Source organism: Engystomops pustulosus, chromosome 1, assembly GCF_040894005.1.
Source record: "Engystomops pustulosus chromosome 1, aEngPut4.maternal, whole genome shotgun sequence".
Lineage (NCBI taxonomy): Eukaryota > Metazoa > Chordata > Amphibia > Anura > Leptodactylidae > Engystomops > Engystomops pustulosus.
In genome coordinates this window covers 30,757,943-30,778,447 of record NC_092411.1, presented here as the reverse complement: position 1 = coordinate 30,778,447, position 20,505 = coordinate 30,757,943, and positions in this window count along the sequence as shown.

Below are 20,505 nucleotides of genomic sequence, written 5' to 3'. Positions count from 1 at the left end.
ATAATAATAATAAAGATTTATTTATATATATATATACATCTACTAAGGGTTTTGTGCCAGTTTTCTGTCGGACTTTGCACGTTCTTTTAGGTGTAAACGGCTTGCACAGGTATATAAGAAGTGTCCGCACAGCTATTGTGTTGCACGCGTCCGTTTTGTGGCGCAGCTGCACTAGACTCCATATGGGGGCGTTCCGGTGCTCAGTCGGACTGACCATGTGATGGATTTAACATGCAAAGTCTGTTGCACGCACTATGTTAAAGTTGGTAACCTGTCGGGCCAGTGTGGGGAATCGACTCATGATTTCTGGTGCACGATTGTAATGAATTTGGCGCACCCAGCATTATTCATTAGTGAAGTTTCCCACATTCATAGTAAATGTGCCCCCTCCTCTGCCCCCCTCCTATTGTGCATCTTTAGCTGTGCCCCCACCTTTATTGTGCCCCCTTCTATGCGCCTACTCCAATTATGATCTTTATCTGTGCCCCTTTCTCTTCCCCCCCATATTATGTATCTTTAGCTGTGCCATCCCCCTTTTTGTGCCCCTTCTCTGCTCCCCTTCTTGTGACTCCTCTTTTGTTGTATAAAAATAAACAAACTGTACTCACCTTTCATCGTTCCCCCACTGCTGTCCTGCCTCTTCCTCCACCATGTCTGTACTAAAGCAGGGCCCGGCATGCGCGTTTTGATGACGTCACTGCGCCCGCCAGAGTACAGACACTGCAAAGACCCAGCGGTGATGCAGGGAGTTGATTGCTCTCTGTATCACCATAGCAATTCATCCAACTCTATTGGCATCCCGACATCCCCATGACAAAACAATACATGTCAGCTTCCTATGGATGTGTCTGGCTAACGGCTAGTGTCATCATTCTAGAGATATAGCTCTATAGTATATATGTCGTGACTATAATTGGATATTTACATAAAGTGATAAGTTATGATTCTGTGAAAACCCTTATAAATTGGGTCAATAAGATCAAAAATCAAAAATGAGTGGGGCTCATGTACTAAGGGTCCGCGGACCGCACAAACATTGGATATTCCGACGATTACCGTTTTGCGACGCATTTTGGCGCATCGGTGCTGGCTTTCATGCGACAGAAATCGGGGATGGGCCATCGGATGATCCGACTGATTCAAACTGAGCGCAGGATTTAACATTTAAATTGTGTCGCAAGACAATGCACTTACATGCACCAGGAAGAAGAAGGTGAACTCTGTCGGACCTGAGCGGGGAAGCGACAAATGCAGGATCTCGGTCGCACGATCTTAGTGAATCGTGCCGGAGTCCATGATAGTCGGACAATGCACAGCGGGGATCGCGACAGGACCGGGTAAGTAAATGTGCCCCATTGTATGTGCTCAGATTTTGCTCCAGACTTTTTCTCCCCTTAAAGAGGTTGTTCAAACCTCCATCCTTATCCCTCATACAGGCAGTCCGCCGGGTTACGTACAGGATAGATTCTGTATGTTTGTTCTCAAGTTGAGTTTGTATGTAAGTCCGAACTGCATATTTTATAATTGTAGATCCAGACAATTTTTTTTTTTTTGCCTCTGTTACAATTGGATTTTAAAAATGTTGGAATCTCATAAGAACCAGGATTAACAATAAAGCTTAATTACAGACACCTGTGATAACTGTTATAGCTGTTTATTGTAGCCTAAGGCTAAAGTACAATAAATTACCAACATCCAGAGGACCGTTTGTAACTAGGGGTCGTCTGGAAGTTGGGTGTTCTTAAGTAGGGGACCGCCTGTACAAAGGATTGAGAATAACAACCTGATCACTGGGGCTCATACTGGTGGGACTTCCACCAACACAAGAATGGGGATCCCAGTTTCACTAATTGATGAATTGGCAAGTCAACCGTGTGTGCTGCAGCTCCATTAAGTACTATGGAATTGTAAGAAATTGCCAAGCACAGCGATCAGGTATCTCCAGCAATCCCACCTGATATCCTGATATCCTGATATCTTCAATTTTCCACAATCCCATGTAGGGGCAGGGCTCACATTCCAGTTGCCGCTTCATTCAATTATTGAAAACTGAGCCCCCATTCTCTAGATAACCACTGATCAGTTTGTTGAACCCTATCCTGTGGATTGGGGATATCAGTCAAACTTGGTACAACCCCTTTAAGTCTTGGACACATGGGGTGTGTTTGCATTTGGATTCTGTGGCTGCCCCAAGGAATTTACTTAAGCAGCATAGTGGATAATATTTATGCATTAGGACCAAAGCATGTTAGAAATTTGGGCCATTTCTAAAAGTTCTTTGTTACATAGAGGTACATTCAATGCCTGCTTGTAAGTGGTTAAGAATATGAAGCTTTTGTGTGGTGACAACCTCATGTTCAGGTCTCAAAGGTTTTCTAGAATTCCCTGGTTTCCTGCTCAAAAAGTCAGAAAAGGATGTCCAGACCCCCAGATAAGGGCAGACACACAACTCCTTTTAAATAGCAACTTCCCCCTGAAATAAAAGCAGCATGTGTAAGTGTAAGATAGGCCTGTGCAGGAAACACTTCTGTCTTATAGTAAGGTGTCCCTGGACTAAAAGAGTTTCCAAAGTTGAAGGAAGAGAAGGAGGAAAATGTAACAAAATCTACTGCATCAATTGCCTAAAGTTAGATTGTTATTGATTGTGATTATTTGATTATTTTTTTCTGCGGATTTTGTCGCAATCGCACCGACTTTCACGCGACACAAATCGGGGGAGTGGCCGTCGGATTCGAACTAAACAAGGGATTTAAAATTCAAATTGTGGTTGCAATGGTGACATTGCCATATTCTGTCCCATGGAGGCCAGTCAGTGGGGCACATTGACTAAGATTGTGCACCCGAGATCCTGCATGTGTCGATACCCCCCGGAGGTCTGCCAGAGTTCACCTTCTTCTTCTCTGTGTATGTGAGTGCATGTCTTGTGACACAATTTGAATTTTAAATCCCACGCTTAGTTCGAATCAGTCGGGTTGTCCTACAGCCACTCCCCCCGATTTATGTTGAATGAAAGTCGGTGCGATTGCGACAAAAGCCGATCACGTGCGCCAAAAACCCCTGTTAAATGCGCCGCAAATCGGAAATAGCCGGGAAACCCGACAGAAATGCAGTGTACACACCCTTTGTAAATGTGCCCCAGTGTCTTTAGTGGTTAGATGGATAAACAGTTACATTACCACTGTGGCCAAGTGCACAGATACCACCAGGAAAGGCTAGCACAGAGGCAATGGAATCAATGAAATAATGATAATCATAATTAATCATAATCTTTAGCCTCCTTATCTATTTGCTTTGTATGGCTTTAAAAAAACACTTCCTTAGGAGAAGAAACACTGGACAGAGAAGCTTTTGCTCCTTGAAGGGGTTGTCCAAGAATAAAAAAATGTTATATATGGCTGTGAGGGCTGTACAAATAATAGACCAATTCTATTCACCTCCCCTGGCACCGGGATCCCAACTGATCACGCGTATGGAAACCCCAGCAATCCAGAGAGTGGGGGGGAATGATGTCACTAGTGGGTGGGGCAGCAGGGTGAGCATGCATCCTTTTTCTAAATTCTATACTATGGGAGCATAGGAAATTGCCAAGCACAGCACTCACCTCTCGGTAGCACTTACATAGACAGTGACTGGGAGTCCTGACCTCAGAGTCCTGACCTCAGAAATTCCCAACGCTCCCATACTATCGAATACCATGGCAGGACACATAATCGACTTGTCACTCCACCATTAGTGGGAATCTCCAGACTGCTGGGGATCCCATTTTCATGACCGATAGGGGTCCCAGCAGTTGGACCCTCGCTGATCAGCTTGTTATCGTCTGTGCTGTGAAGAAGAAATAAGTTGTTAACTTGTCACAAGCCCTTTTTTTTTATTATTTCTAGGAAGCAGTAACATATTGATTATCTATAGATCCTATAGTGCTATGTGTATCTATGTTCTTATTCAGGGCTGGTCAACGATTTCTAGATAGTATGGCAAAGATACAAAAGAAGGACCATCATTGAGGTTGTGCAATGTTGTCCTACAATGTTGTAACATCTCCACCGCCTGACTCATACTGGTGCATAGTAGGTGCAATGACCGCCCCTTGTCTCCTAAAGGATAGAATTTTACCAAAGTGTTCATAAATTTACAAGTCTTCATGCAGAGGTGTAGTTTAAGCTCCTGGGACCCAATAAAAAATGTAATAGGGCCCTTTACGTTGTAGCAGATTATTCAGTTTTCCTAAGGTTTGGCCTGGTAGTAACTGCTTCCTTCACACCCCCTATACTGCTGCCCCTATGGTCCGAAATACTAACCATGGCATAATATTTATGGAACATTTTGCCTCCAAAATCTCCTCATTTCTGGTAAATACTCCTTTAGTTTGAATCAAAAAGTTGGCACACAACATGCCTAAGTCTAGGTTTTCACCGTCTGAGGTGTCAAGCAACTGCTTCTTCCCCATAGAAATGAGGACTTGTTGTAATGCTGGTGATGGTTGTTTCATAGTGAAAGGAAAAGGTCCACATCCATTTACCCTCCTGGCTTGGTTGATGTCCCTTAGGACAACTACATCATCAATAGCTAACTTCTCATATTAGCTTCTGCTGATCAGCAGATGACTTGTGGCACTGTACCTGGACTATGGGGCATCAATTACAGGATAATGCTGGAAAACCAGTTTGGGTTGGGGCAGGGATGGCAATAAAAACCCAAAATGTACTTACAATTCTATGGTTCCATGTTCCAACATCAGATTTTTGGCACCTGAGTCCGGCTGGAAGTTCCAGCGGTCACACAACCTAATTTAGACAATCAGTGGCCTCTAGATTTAGGACATAATTTACATAAATCAGTAATAGGTGGGAGTTGGTGTACCTAAATTCTCATAATAGGTTCCCTTGGCTTAGTGCTCATGAATTATATATCCTCAATACGACAAATTATTTATAAAAGTGATAATGTCAACTGCAATCTACAGCTATCACCTAGATCATTGGTGGTGAACCTATGGCACGGGTGCCAGAGGTGGCACACAGAGTCCTTATTTTGGGCACCCAAGCCATCAACATGGTACTCGACATAGAACTCAAAGAATCATCTTGCAGTTTCAGGAGACTTGAGAGATTATTGATTGCTTGGGACTGCAGGAAGAGGTAGAACATGTGGAAAATGGAGGAATATCTTTAGAGCTCCTGTAGGCCCCACATTTCTTCTATACAGGGGGACCATAGCGACTAACATTAGTCAAACATTAGTGAAAATTTGCCCTTCTTCTTTCAACTGTTTTGTTGTCCTCAAGAGGCCAATATGATTGGAAGTTGTGGTAGAACAGGTAGCAATAAATTAGTACTTAAATTGGCACTTTGCAATAAATAAGTGGGTTTTGGTTGTAGTTTGGGCACCCGGTCTCTAAAAGGTTCATCATCACTGTCCTAGATACATTTTTAGGTATTGATTTTATCTCAGAATCTGAGTTTTGAACAGGTTAACGTGTGATTTATTACTTTCCAAGTAAATAGCCTCATTGTAGAGTAATAGACTTTAAAACTGGAGCAGATAGCTGAGATATGAAGAGAGCGGAGAGAAGAGAGATGTAAGCTACGAGGAAGTGCTATCTAGTTAGATCGAACTATGTCTTCAGAGATACATTTGTACAAAGCTAGAAGAGATGAAAATGTTTTGCAGGTGCTTCAACGTGGTTCTAAAAGCTTGTCATCAGATATAGGAGTCGGTCTGTGTTCCTCAGAACTGGCATCATACTAGTTCAAAGTCTTGCTGCAGGATGTGGGGTCGTGTTGAGGTTTTGAAGAAAACAAAACATGTCCTTGGAGCTACAGAACATAGAGATCAACAACAAGGAGCGTTTACCTCTATTGGCCACATGAAGATATTTAGAGATTGAGCCCAACCTTACTCCGATGTAAGTAACAATGGGGCCCAGCCTCTATGAACTGCACGACATAGAATAATAGGAAGTATGAATCCTTATTGTTTCATCTAACTCTCCATTTATACTTGTTTTTATTCTTGACTTACCGTATATACTTCACAATGTAGCAGTTGAGAGAGACTTGACAAACATGTCAGCAGTGCTTGGTTTTACTGTTGGGACCCCTATTGTTGTCCCAAGACCACACAATGGCATCAAAACCTTACATTTCCATTAGGAGCACAATTACACAGAACTCACTACATTTTATTTTATTATTTTTTAAAATGTATAAATCTTTATTGAATATTCAATTTCAACAATACAAATCCACCTTTAAAATTCAGCATCATACAATACACACTTTTTATACAGAGCTATGTTACCGTACATCAAATTATACAAACATGTACCTAAACATTCCTAAATGCTGACCCGATCAGATATAGAACTCACTACATTGACCTATTTTCTGTTATAGAAGAAAATTTACAACTGGTGTTACAAAAACCCCTTGTTATTTATACCTACATAACCTGAAGTTTTTCAATCAGTGATGATATCATCATACCACAACCCCTCCACCCCAGAATTCTTCCCTCTACTAATACTTCTATGTGAAGTAGTAATCTGATACATCAAGAAACTGGTAATCAAATCCACTGAAAATATTTAGCAGATAATTCAGAGTGAGTTATCAATTCAAGAGAGGATCATTACTCTTTTTTTGGGACATCATAAGATTAGGTAACATTCCAGCACTGATTCCACACTTGGTTCAAGCAGTCATAAGTATATACGGCACATTTTAATTACAAGAAAAGTAGTCGGAGCCTGGACAACAAAAGTATGATCAAAGGAGCATGGCCCACCAAAGTATGATTGAGGGTGTGCAAACCAATAGAGTATCATCAATGTAGCATGGACTAATAGATGGTCACTGCAATGTTGACCACTAGGGTGTGATTGATCTAGTGTGGACCACTAGAATGTGATCACTGGAGTGAGGACTAATAGAGTATAATAAATGTAGCGGGGACCACTAAAGTATGGTTACTGGCGCATTAACCACTAGAGTGTGATCACTGGAGCATTGACCACTAGAGTATGATCGCCGGAGTGTGAACCACTCGAGTATGATCATAGAAGTGTGGACCACTAGAGTATGATCGCCGGAGTGTTAACCACTAGAGTCTGATCGTTGAAGCATGGACAACTTAAGTATGATCCCTAGAGCGTGGATCACTAGAGTATGATAGATGGAGTATGGACCATTAGAGTATGCCACTTGAGTCTGGACCACTATCGTATGATTGCTGGAGCTTTGACCACTAGAGTATGATCAATGTACCATGGACCACTAGTATAATCGCTGGAGTGGGGACCACTAAAGTATGATTGTTGGAGCACGGACCACTAGAGTATGATTCCTGGAGTAGGGACCACTAGAGTATGATCGCTGGAGTAGGGACCACTAGAGTATGATCGCTGGACAGTTGACCACTAGGTTATAATTGCTGGAGTAGGGACCACTACAGCATGATCAATGTAGCATGGACCAGTATAGTATAATCACTGGAGCGTTGACCACTAGAGTATAATTGCTGGAGCGGGGACCACTAGAGTGTGATCAGTGGAGCAGGGCTAACCAGAGAATGCTTTCTCGAATTGCAGGAAATTTGAAGTGCGCATTGCCATTTTTTTCCACACATTTTCCACTGCTACCTGCACACAAACGTATCCTATTCTCCGGAGGCAAACTAGGGATCCATTTTTTTATCTCTATACTGTATCATCCATTTTTACTGATCCTCAAAATAACAAAAGTCTGGAAAGGGATGTCACTAGCTTGTCTAAACCTATTCAAGGGTCACATGATTATGTTAACTAGTACCTGATCCGCAAATAAACACGGCACATGGATGGCATCTGTGTGGCATTGGTATTTTCACATTGGCACAGACTTCTATGGGACGTCTCGAGCTACAAACAAGGTTTTTGAAAAACTCATTTGTGTGCATCGGTGCATTGACATTTCTATATCAGTGTGCCGTTTGCTAAAAAAAAACGGATAGCATGCAGAAAAAAACACAGTTTGTGTATATGAGGGTCTAGAGTTATTTCTCAAATCCCAGACTACACCTTAATATATAAGGGCTCTCCCTTTGTCATTTGATTTGCACCCTTGGTTTATCAATGACCTCAATGGGACACCTTACGGCGCCTCCCATTGTGTAGAGAGGGAGTGACGGGAGAAGATATATGTCCCCGCAGGCTGTGGTTTTCCTGTGACTGCCGCATTTATAGGTTGTGTTTGGTAAAACACTTCTCTATTACCGCTGCCTAATCTCCAGGGAATAGAAATGTTATTCTCTGATATGGTTTTAATTCACTGTCTGGGTCAAAAGAAGGTTACAGGTTTCCCTCGAACATTTATTTATACCAGAAGAGATTTTTACACGTTTCCTTTTCTGCTCACGCTATCTCGCCTATAAACCAACAATTTCCTCACTTACGGAGATTTGTATGCTGCCTGTGCCACATATTTGTCAAATGGAGCATCTCATTTCTTTCCTAGTGGACTCCTTAATGATACGGTATTTGTTCTATTAAAGCTGTATTGGTGATATGCAGGCTAAATTGCCTGTATTAAAGAACAAGAAAAATGCATTGCATTATAGCAGGAACATCCGTGCACTTTCAACCTCTCTGGATAGCAGCTCCTGCTGATGTTATTTCCAGATAGGAAGAGCCCCGACACCAATAATGTGAACAGTTAACAATCCGCATCCATGTTTTACAGTGAAACATTTATCAACGTATCCGTTTCCTAGTGAATTAGTGAATCATCACCTTCTTATGGATAAGGAAGCGCATTGTATCCTTGGCTCCTTGGTCCGTTACTGCACATCAAATGGAAAAATCCACCTAGAAAAGCGTTCGTCATTCCGATTTTTTCAAAGCCGACTCCTCTACGCACCGCCTCGCCCTGGCATACTCCATAATAAATCGCATAGGTCATGGCATTTCAACCTGTGTTTTTAATACAACTTTCATGTGTATAAGACGTACCCTTTAAAGATGGCCTGTCATTTTGTGACAGTGGGGACAATAAATAAGTAATGGAGGCGTACATTGTGTTCTGACATTTTTAAATATGACAGTGGATTAGGCTGTCAGACGCTTCAGAGAAGTGGATGCTATTTCTCCTGCCATTGTCACACGAGTCGGGCTGCGCTACTAGAATCAATGGCTTCACACAAGTATCTGTGCAACTCGCAAAATGTCAGCATTCAATGGAAGCTACATCTAAAACACAGCAGTCTGATAAAGAAAACTTCATTTTATTAAAGTTAGATTGGAACATTCTAATGGCTTAACATTTACTTATTGTTTATTTATTTGTTTATTCATTTGCATGGGTTTCCTCCGGGTCCTCCGGTTTCCTCCCACACTCCAAAACATACTGGTAGGTTGATTATATTGTGAGCCCTATGGAGACAGGGACTGATTTGGGAAGCTCTGTGCAGTGCTGTGTATTCTGTGTGCTCTATATAAATAAAGGAATTATTATTATCTTATATTCTTTGCAAAATTTTGGTTCCACCATCATGTCTGAGCTGCAACAACAGCAGAAGTCAGAAATTGCTGCATAGTTGTGGGAAGATGTCCTTGACAGTGAAAATTGACTGTGCGTTGTCCATTGTTTTGAACATAAGCCATACGTTTTTAATACATTTTAATGGATCAGTGCCCACAATTGTTATTTTAACAGTCCTGGCTACCGACGTAGTCAGAGCCACAATGACTTTAGTTATACCGGATGCAAACAACGGTGCTGTTGACATGCTGTGTGTATGTCCATTCATGTGCCCATGTCAATTGAAAATGACTACCCAGGACGCAACAAAACAGGAATAGAACCTCCTCTATCTTTTGTGTCATGGGCACGGATATGGCCGTAGAGTCCATGGCCTTGTGTATGAGCCCGTAGAATTGAACAAGGATGTGTGCTAACTGTAGAAAATAGCATGTGTCCTCATTTCCATGTTGTGTGCATGAGTCTATAGACAGGGGACCTCCTGTCACCTCCTTAACCTCCACAAAACCATCAACAGTGGGTCCGGAATTTAAAATGTTTAGATGTTTAATGTAATGCCTGTAATATCACTGCTCCCTTTACATGTGGGATATGTTGTTGTATGATTTCCATGTCTTGAAAGGGAAATCTACCACAAGGATGAAGGTATGTAAACCAAGTACACTTACATGCTGGTGTGTGCCCCCTTTGTCAGGATCTGCTCTTCTTTTAGCTTCTCAAGCCTTTGTTTTTATAAAAAAAAATGATGCATATGGTCTCCAGGCTCCATTGACTTCTATTGAGCCTGGAGCCCCCTGTTTATGGTGATGGTAGACTTATTTGCATAATTTTAAAAAGCTTTTTTTTTTGTAAAAACAATGTCTTAATAATCCTAAAGACTAGATCCTGACATTGGGGGCACACACCAGTATGTAAGTGTGTTTGGTTTACAAACCTTCATCCTGGTGGTAGATCTCCTTTAAGTACTATAGATAGAAATGGAGTATCAGTCTACTGTTACCTTCTTAAAATGAGATTCCAAAATCCGCATTCTCATGATCAAAGGGGTCCCAATACTTAATGTTAAAGCAATCTTACATTTATTTTCTGTAATGGGGATAGGTAATAAATGTTGTTAAAAGAAATTTACCATCAATATCAAACATTAAAAAAAACAGGGACACTTATTTATAGATCCAGGCACCGTGACTGCGGTAATCTTCATATATTTGTTACCAATGGCATCCTTCCTTCTAAAATCAACTTTTAAAATCATGCTAATGAGCATGAGGGGCTACCCTAGCTTTATAGACTGTCTCATCCTTTCCACTGCTCCTTCAGCACTCGAGCAGTGAGCAGTTCTGTGGGGTGGATGATTGAGAATTAGCAACCAAGTAGGTGAGGCTCTAGATCCAAGTATCCTGCTTTATATGCACAGTGACTGTTTCTGCTCTATATACTGTACTTGTATATTTCAACTAAAGCTAATATATTGCCATACAAACACACAATCTATGATGTGTAAAGCAGCAGGACAGTATCACATCCTTTATGTGCCTGGTTCTATATTTGTAGATCTCATTACTGGGTAGAGTGGAAAAGCTCTTTCATACTCTTGGAAAGGAACAGAAACGCTAACCATGCATGGCCGACTGAGTCCCAGAAAGGCATGTCATGTTTTGTTTTCCCTTCATCATCTTGCATGTTATGAATGGAAACATGGCGCTCTGTATCAAGTATTCAGAACGACTGCATTCTTACAATAAATACGTAAAGAAACACTAAACCTAAAGATGAATGATAAAAGTAAACAAGAGACTGACTTGGCCATTCCGATTATCAGCTTCTTATGATAGAATATTATAGCAAATAACATACAGGTTACTTTCTTCAGGATCTCCTTCAGTTTTATGTAGCAGATGGACATTTTTTATTTATTCTATTGTGATTTCTTTAAAACATTCAGATGGACTCGAAGGACACGAGCCCTAAGGCTAAACCCTCTTCCCAGCTCTCCCTACCTAATTTTCCAGCCTACCCTAAGCTGTAGGTGACAGCTAGTCAACATTCCTTTGCAAACATGGAGACAAAGGCCCACATTTATCATAGTATTAGTATATAAGGCTGGTAAAAGACGCAAGTCCATCAATTCCAACCTTTAAGAATTAAGAAAATGTTTTTTTACCGATAATATTTTCGCTCTCCAGAAACTCATCCAGGCCTCTCTTGGACATGTACATAGAGTCCACAATGACAAACTCCTGCGGCAGAGCGTTCCATAGTCTCACTGCTCGTACAGTAAAGAACCTTTGTCTATGGCAATGGTAGAGCCGCCTCTCCCTAGGCGTAGAGAATGCCCCCTGTCTATAGCAATGGTAGAGCCGCCTCTCCCTAGGTGTAGAGGATGCCCCCTGTCTATGGTGATGGTAGAACCTCCTCTCCTCTAGGTGTAGAGGATGTCCCCTGTCTATGGTGATGGTAGAACCTCCTCTCCTCTAGGTGTAGAGGATGTCCCCTGTCTATGGTGATGATAGATCCATCTCTCCTCTAGGTGTAGAGGATGCCCCCTGTCTATGGTGATTGTAGAGCCACCTCTCCTCTAGGTGTAGAGGATGCCCCCTGTCTATGGTGATGGTAGAAGTGCCTCTCCTCTAGGTGTAGAGGATGTCCCCTGTCTATGGTGATGGTAGAACCGCCTCTCCTCTAGGTGTAGAGGATGCCCCAGTCTATGGTGATGGTAGAGCCGCCTCTCCTCTAGGTGTAGAGGATGCCCCCTGTCTATGGTGATGGTAGAGCCGCCTCTCCCTAGGCGTAGAGAATGCCCCCTGTCTATAGCAATGGTAGAGCCGCCTCTCCCTAGGTGTAGAGGATGTCCCCTGTCTATGGTGATGGTAGAACCTCCTCTCCTCTAGGTGTAGAGGATGCCCCCTGTCTATGGTGATGGTAGAACCACCTCTCCTCTAGGTGTAGAGGATGTCCCCTGTCTATGGCGATTCTAGAGCCACCTCTCCTCCAGGTGTAGAGGATGCCCCCTGTCTATGGTGATGGTAGAACTGCCTCTCCTCTAGGTGTAGCGGATGCCCTTGTCTATGGTGATTGTAGAGCCACATCTCCTCTAGGTGTAGAGGATGCCCTTGTCTATGGTGATTGTAGAGCCACATCTCCTCTAGGTGTAGAGGATGCCACCTGTCTATGGTGATGGTAGAACCACCTCTCCTCTAGGTGTAGAGGATACCCCCTGTCTATGGTGATGGTAGAACCTCCTCTCCTCTAGGTGTAGAGGATGCCCCAGTCTATGGTGATGGTAGAGCCGCCTCTCCCTAGGCGTAGAGGATGCCCCTGTCTATGGTGATAGTAGTTCCCTGGCATCAGGGAAGAAGTGTGAGTGGAGGAATAATGGAATAATTCGTCCATGTCGGCTAACTTAACTCTTAACAACCCAGAGCAAAATCAACAGTATACAGATGGGGGTGGTGGAAATCAATGAAATCCGCCAGGAATGGTATAAAGCAGTTATCACATAATGTCCTCATTTCCAGTTATGACATAATGTAAACTAACAAAATCACACTCATCAGCGCATCCTCAGACGCTCTTTACAGAAAGTGGATGGCGCTGAAGTCTGGAGAGGCGGAGATTATATACAGTTATCCTCTCTACTGGAGCAATTTCCAAACACTGGCAGGGTGATCTCTCATTTCTGATAAAGAAACTCCTCAACTATGTTCAGCTGACTCTGTCTTGAAATGATAGCGGCCTCCAAAAATTCTCAAAAACTGGGCAACCAATTATTTTATAGCCAGCATAGAGTTGTTGGAAGGAGGGAAGGGGGAAATGGCTGTCCTTCTTTTTTAGTGTGTTTTTCACTATTCTGTTTCAAGCTGAGACAAAATATAATCAAGACAGAAGAAGGGAATGATAAGGAGCAATGTGTCGCCTATCTACAGTAGTGGTGGTGGTCTGAGGACAGGGATTCTAACTTATCAATAGGGTACAGATCCCCTATCCACGCATTAAAAGAATCGGTGACGGATGCAGGCTGCCATTTCCATTCAAATCTATGGGACTGCATTCCATTGGGGATCCTTGTTCTAATGATTAGTGGAGGGCACCTATACCTTACTCTGCACAGGGGTGATATACTGCAAGCTGGTGAAAACACTATGCCTCATGTTGTCTGTAATGTGTGTGTAAGTGTGCGAGGGGCAGGATATTAGGTAATTTACCAATATACATCTATTAAATGTTCTGCACTGCTTTCATGAAGCCTGTTTCCTTCCACCAATGTCTATTAAATATTTGATGATCACCCACAATGACATAAATATATGATATAGAAGAAAATATGCATGATCATTTTTTGTTTTTTTCACTCCTGGGTCTGCTGCACCTTTATTATGAAATGTCAGCTGCACAATATCGGGGCTTTACCGACACTCAAAAGTTTTCTTTATTAGACGCACAACTTGGGCGCAGATTGGGAGTCCAACACTTTTCCTGCGCTGCTTATTTTCTGACATGTTTTTTGGCACAATTTTGGCGCACACTGAAAGCTGAAAAAAGCTGCTCTACCGAGTTCTATTTCACCGTCATGAATTACACCATTTCCATCCATACGCCAATTCATTAATCCCTTGCATCACAATCTTACACCTCTGTGCAAAAAAGAACAGTGCAGTGTGTACTATGTGCAGTTTGTCTGTGTAGTTTGTCAGGATTTCTGGCGCACGTTCTTCATTAATCTGGCGCCCTCTGCACTGAGTGCATGGACCGCGCAACACATTTCTGTTGGACTCTGCATGATAAATGTGGGACATGGACTGACTGAGCACCGGAACACCCTCTGCAGTACAGAAATTTGTGCCGCATGAAGAATAGTGCAGCTGTGCCACAAAACGGTCACGTGCAACACATATGTGGTGCAGGCAGTTCTTAAAATACCTGTGCAAGCAATTTGCACTAGAAAGAACGTGCTAAGTCCGACAGAAAACTGATGCAAATGTGCCCAAATGTGTGCAACAAAAAAAACGGACCCAGCGCCACAAATGATGAATGTCTGCCATCATCTCTTACCCCGCCTTAGGTGCGCTGATTAGTTTGTAAGCTCCTAGGTCAGGAATGGAATGTACTCATAGTTCATTATAAAATGTGGACAGATTTGTTTTTATTGTTATGGCGGTAAATGAATCTTTGTGCATTCTGCTTTACTGCAGGCGTCTTCGGCTCCTTGCATTAATACGCAACACAAAACCGCTTTCCTTTCGTGAATTTTTATGGTAATTTTATATTTGGGTCCAAAATCAGGTATCAATAATCTGGATGGCATTTTAGATTATATTTTTATGGGCTGTAAAATATAAACCATTTCACTTTTATGATTCTGCTGGAATTCATAATTAGATACTGGTGGTAGCAAATGATAAAATAAATACATGTCTGCAGCAGATGGCTAATGTCAGCAAGCTCTCTTTCCCTTTCTTTCGACAGAAAACACATTTTAAGGAGCTATGTTTTAATAAAGCTTCATTTAGCCCGTCTTGCTATAAGCTATTTGCATACAAAGCCTGTTTTCCCCCATTCTTCTGCTAAGAACTATTACATAACTTGAACAAACATTTGCAACATTGAACAAATACAAGCAAATCTTTAATATAATGAGTTCATATACATACATTGTCATCTGCATGCTGGAAATAGTTACTTCTAGGCCTCATTGTTACTTATTTAACTCCTTAAGACCAGGGACAGGCATGGCAAAATTGCTTGAGAATGTCTGTCGTCTGATTTCAAGCTGTGGGTTTTAAGGGAACCTGTCAGCAGATTTGACCTCGTTAAACTATTAGCCCCGTTGGGTAGCGTATGAAATGTCTTTTCTAGAATTCCCTCTTATTTAAACTCTTGCCCTTTTACCAAAGTCATATGCAGATGAGCAGAGAAGAGTCATATTTTGCTTGAGATGAGTTGCTCTTAGAGGCTGCAGAGGAAGTGTTACTTGAGACGCTCCTATCTCTGGTTCTAAACTAACTAGAAACATATGGACTCATTTACTAAGGGTAAGTAGGATTGTTCACCTTATTCGAGGATTTCATGGCTTGCACAGGTATTTAAGAAGTGTCTGTGATTTTGGCACATGCGATCCTTTTGTGGCGCAGCTGTGCTGGCTTCCATGCGTCACAATTTAGGGGGCATGCTGTTGGACGATCCGACTGATTTGGACTGAGTGCAGGATTTAACTTTCAAATTGTGTCGCAAGACAATGCACTTACGTGCACCAGGAAAAAGAAGGTGAACTTTTTTGGACCTGAGCGGAGAAGCGACACATCCATAATATCAGGCTCACGATCTTAGTGAATCGCGGCGCAGTGCATTATTGTGGGACAATGCACTTTCGTGAACTCCGCAGGACCGGGTAAGTAAATGTGCCCCATAAAAATAATATTTCATATTAAAGGAAATCTACCATCAAAATCCATCATGATAAACACTTACTCACAGATCCAGGCACCGGGACTGTGGTAATCTTTTTATATTTGTTTTTCATGGCCTCCTTTCATCTAAAAGCAACGTTTACAATTATGCTAATGAGCCCAAGATTTCCATTCCCTAAGACCTGCACAGGGATCTGGGTTTTGCTGAGACAAATACCTGAGGTTGCTTCTAACTGGGGCCAGTTGGCACTAAAAAAAAATAATAATTAAAATACTAAGACAGACTTTGAGTTATACAGTTTAGAAAAAAAATGGCTAAGGGGAGACTTTCTCACAATGTTCAAATATCCAAATCAACAGTCTTCTGATTTTTCGAATAAACCTTTTGTTTCTAGTTCTGTGGCCAAGACAAGGGGAATTCTCTACGACTAGAAGAGAGGTGGTTGTACCATAACCATAGACAGTGGAGATCCTCCATGCCTAGAGGAGAGGAGGTTCTACCATCGCCATACGCTGGGGGAGTCCTCTACACCTAGAGCAGAGGAGGTTCTACCATCACCATAGACAGGGGGCATCCTCTACACCTAGAGGAGAGGAGGTTCTACCATCACCATAGACAGGGGGCATCCTCTACACCTAGAGGAGAGGTGGTTCTACCATCACCATAGACAGGAGGCATCCTCTACACCTAGAGGAGAGGAGATTCTACCATCACCATAGACAGGGGCCAATGTCTACACCTAGAGGAGAGGTGGTTCTACCATCACCATAGACAGGAGGCATCCTCTACACCTAGAGGAGAGGAGATTCTACCATCACCATAGACAGGGGCCAATGTCTACACCTAGAGGAGAGGAGGTTCTACCATCACCATAGACAGGGGCCAATGTCTACACCTAGAGGAGAGGTGGTTCTACCATCACCATAGACAGGGGGCATCCTCTACACCTAGAGGAGAGGAGGTTCTACCATCGCCATAGACAGGAGGCATCCTCTACACCTAGAGGAGAGGAGATTCTACCATCACCATAGACAGGGGCCAATGTCTACACCTAGAGGAGAGGTGGCTCTACCATCACCATAGACAGGGGGCATCCTCTACACCTAGAGGAGAGGAGGTTCTACAATCACCATAGACAGGGGGAATCCTCTACACCTAGATGAGAGGTGGTTCTACCATTACCATAGACAGGGGACATCCTCTACACCTAGAGGAGAGGCAGTTCCACCATCACCATAAACAGGGGGCATCCTCTACACCTAGAGGAGAGGCAGTTCCACCATCACCATAGACAGGGGGCATCCTCTACACCTAGAGGAGAGGTGTTTCTACCATCACCATAGACAGAGGGCATCCTCTACACCAATAGGAGAGAAGGTTCCACCATCTCCAAAGACATGGGTCATCCCAGGTAGAGATTCTTTACTGTAAAAGCAGTAAGACTGTAGAGTTCTCTGCTGTAGGATTTTGTTATGGCGGATACTTTGTACATGTTGAAGGGAAGCCTGAATGCCTTTCTGGAGAGCAAAAATATCAAGCTATGAGAACAAGATATTTTGTTAATAGTTGAAGTTGATCCAGGAAGTTATTCTGACCGCCATATTTGGGATCAAAAAGGAACTTTCCCTTACCATGGGCTACTTGGCATCAGTCTATTTTTTTTTCTTGATTAACACCCAGGGATTTATGAATTGAACTTGATGGACTGACATCTTTTTTCAACCTTATCTAGTATGATACCCAGATATGGTTACTTATTGGACCCTGCTCCCCTACTGCTTAGTTTCTGACACCCCTGGTCCTAGGAGAGGCTACTCAGCCGTACAACACTTAACCGAGTGTCTATGCCCGTGACCTTCAACAAAGCACAAAACCTTGTGTAAGGTGCGGTCCTGTTTTTGGAAAAAAGTAGCAATGTTCCCCTAATACTCGAAACCTCCGTAATCAGTAATATATATATATATATATATATATATATATATATATATATATATATATTTGAAAATGTCAAATTAAACATAACAAATATATCTATGTAGGATATTCTGAAAGGCCATTACTTAAAAATATAAGCTTAGTCATTTCAACATCCTATTGACCTTTTCGATGAGGCTATAGGTTGTTCTCATGTATGTGAACCAGAGCAATGTATTTTTACAGGAAATAAACCACTCACCTGACAAGTCATAATGAAAATGTAAGTGAAAAGCGCAGGTTGTATCTATTATCTGCTGTTGACAAAGGAGAAAATGAACAACCCCTCACCTTCACACATTAGTGTTATTGTTAAAGCTATGGCAAAAAAAAGTGAAGTAGAAAGAAAAATTGACTAATACAATAATGAATAATAAAGGTCACTTGAGAACAAATGTCAGAGTTGTGACTGATGGGGAGCATCAGCTTTCATAGACACATGGAACACCATAGCAAATATTACATTGTGTCCACTTTCTGGCCCTTATCAACTGGGACATACTCAGACTTTCTGATATTTTGCCAAATCTTCTATTTATGTCTAGAGGAAAGGCCGTTCTACCATCCATTTAGACAGAGGGCATGCTCTACACTAAGAAGAGAGGCGGTTCTACCATAGACTGGGGGAATGCCTAGAGGAGAGGTGGTTCAACCATCACTATAGACATGGGCATCCGCTGTGCCTAGAGGAGAAGTGGTTCTACCATTGTCACAGGCTCCCCTATGTCAAGAAGAGAGGAGGTTCTACTATCCCCATACACAGAGGACATCCTCTACCCCTAGAGAAGAGGAAGCTCTACCATTGCCATAGACAGGGAGCATCCTCTACACCTAGAGGAGAGGTGGTTCTATAATCACCATAGACAGGGGGCATCCTCTACACCTAGAGGAGAGGAGGATCTACCATCACCATAGACAGGGGACATCCTCTACACCTAGAGGAGAGGAGGTTTTACCATCACCATAGACAGGAAACATCCTCTATGCCAGGAGGAGGGGCAGCTTTACCAGTGCCATAGACTGGGGGCTTCCTCTACACCTAGAGGAGAGGTGGTTCTATCATCACTATAGACAGGGGACATCCTCTACACCTAGAGGAGAGGTGGTTCTACCATCACCATAGACAGGGGGCATCCTCTACACCTAAAAGAAAGGTGGATCTACCATTGCCATAGACAGGGGGAATCCTCTACACCTAGAGGAGAGGAGGATCTGCCATCGCCATAGACAGGGAGCATCCTCTACACCTAGAGGAGAGGTGGTTCTACCATCACCATAGACAGGGGGAATCCTCTACACCTAGGGGAGAGGAGGATCTGCCATCACCATAGACAGGGAGCATCCTCTACACCTAGAGGAGAGGTGGTTCTACCATCACCATAGACAGGGGGCATCCTCTACACCTAGAAGAGAGGTGGATCTACCATCGCCATAGACAGGGGGCATCCTCTACACCTAGAAGAGAGGTGGATCTACCATCACCATAGACAGGGGACATCCTCTACACCTAGAAGAGAGGTGGTTCTATCATCACCATAGACAGGGGACATCCTCTACACCTAGGGGAGAGTAGGTTCTACCATCACCATAGACAGGGGCATCCTCTACACCTAAAAGAAAGGTGGATCTACCATTGCCATAGACAGGGGGCATCCTCTACACCTAGAGGAGAGGAGGTTCTACCACCACCATAGACAGGGGGCATCCTCTACACCTAGAGGAGAGGTGGTTCTACCACCACCATAGACAGGGGGCATCCTCTACACCTAGAGGAGAGGTGGTTCTACCACCACCATAGACAAGGGGCATCCTCTACACCTAGAGGAGAGGTGGTTCTACCACCACCATAGACAGGGGACATCCTCTACACCTAGAAGAGAGGTGGTTCTACCACCACCATAGACTGGGGGCATCCTCTACACCTAGAGGAGAGGTGGTTCTACCACCACCATAGACAGGGGACATCCTCTACACCTAGAGGAGAGGCGATTCTACCATCACCATAGACAGGGGACATCCTCTACACCTAGAGGAGAGGAGGTTCTACCATCACCATAGACTGGGGCATCCTCTACACCTAGAGGAGAGGTGGTTCTACCATCACTATAGACAGGGGGCATCCTCTACACCTAGAGGAGAGGTGGTTCTACCACCACCATAGACAGGGGGCACCCTCTACACCTAGAGGAGAGGTGATTCTACCATCACCATAGACAGGGGGCATCCCATACACCTAGAGGAGAGGAGGGTCTACCATCAACATAGACAGGGGACATCCTCTACACCTAGAGGAGAGGAGGTTCTACCATCACCATAGACAGGAGACATCCTCCACAGCTAGAGGAGAGGAGGTTCTACCATAACTATAGACAGGGGGCATCCTCTACACCTAGAGGAGAGGAGGTACTACCATCACTATAGACAGGGGGCATCCTCTACACCTAGAGGAGAGGAGGTACTACCATCACTATAGACAGGGGGCATCCTCTACACATAGAAGAGAGGTGGATCTACCATCACTATAGACAGGGGCATCCTCTACACCAGAGGAGAGGCATTTCTACCTATGAGTACATATCAGAGAGTAACCAGGAGAAGAAGACAT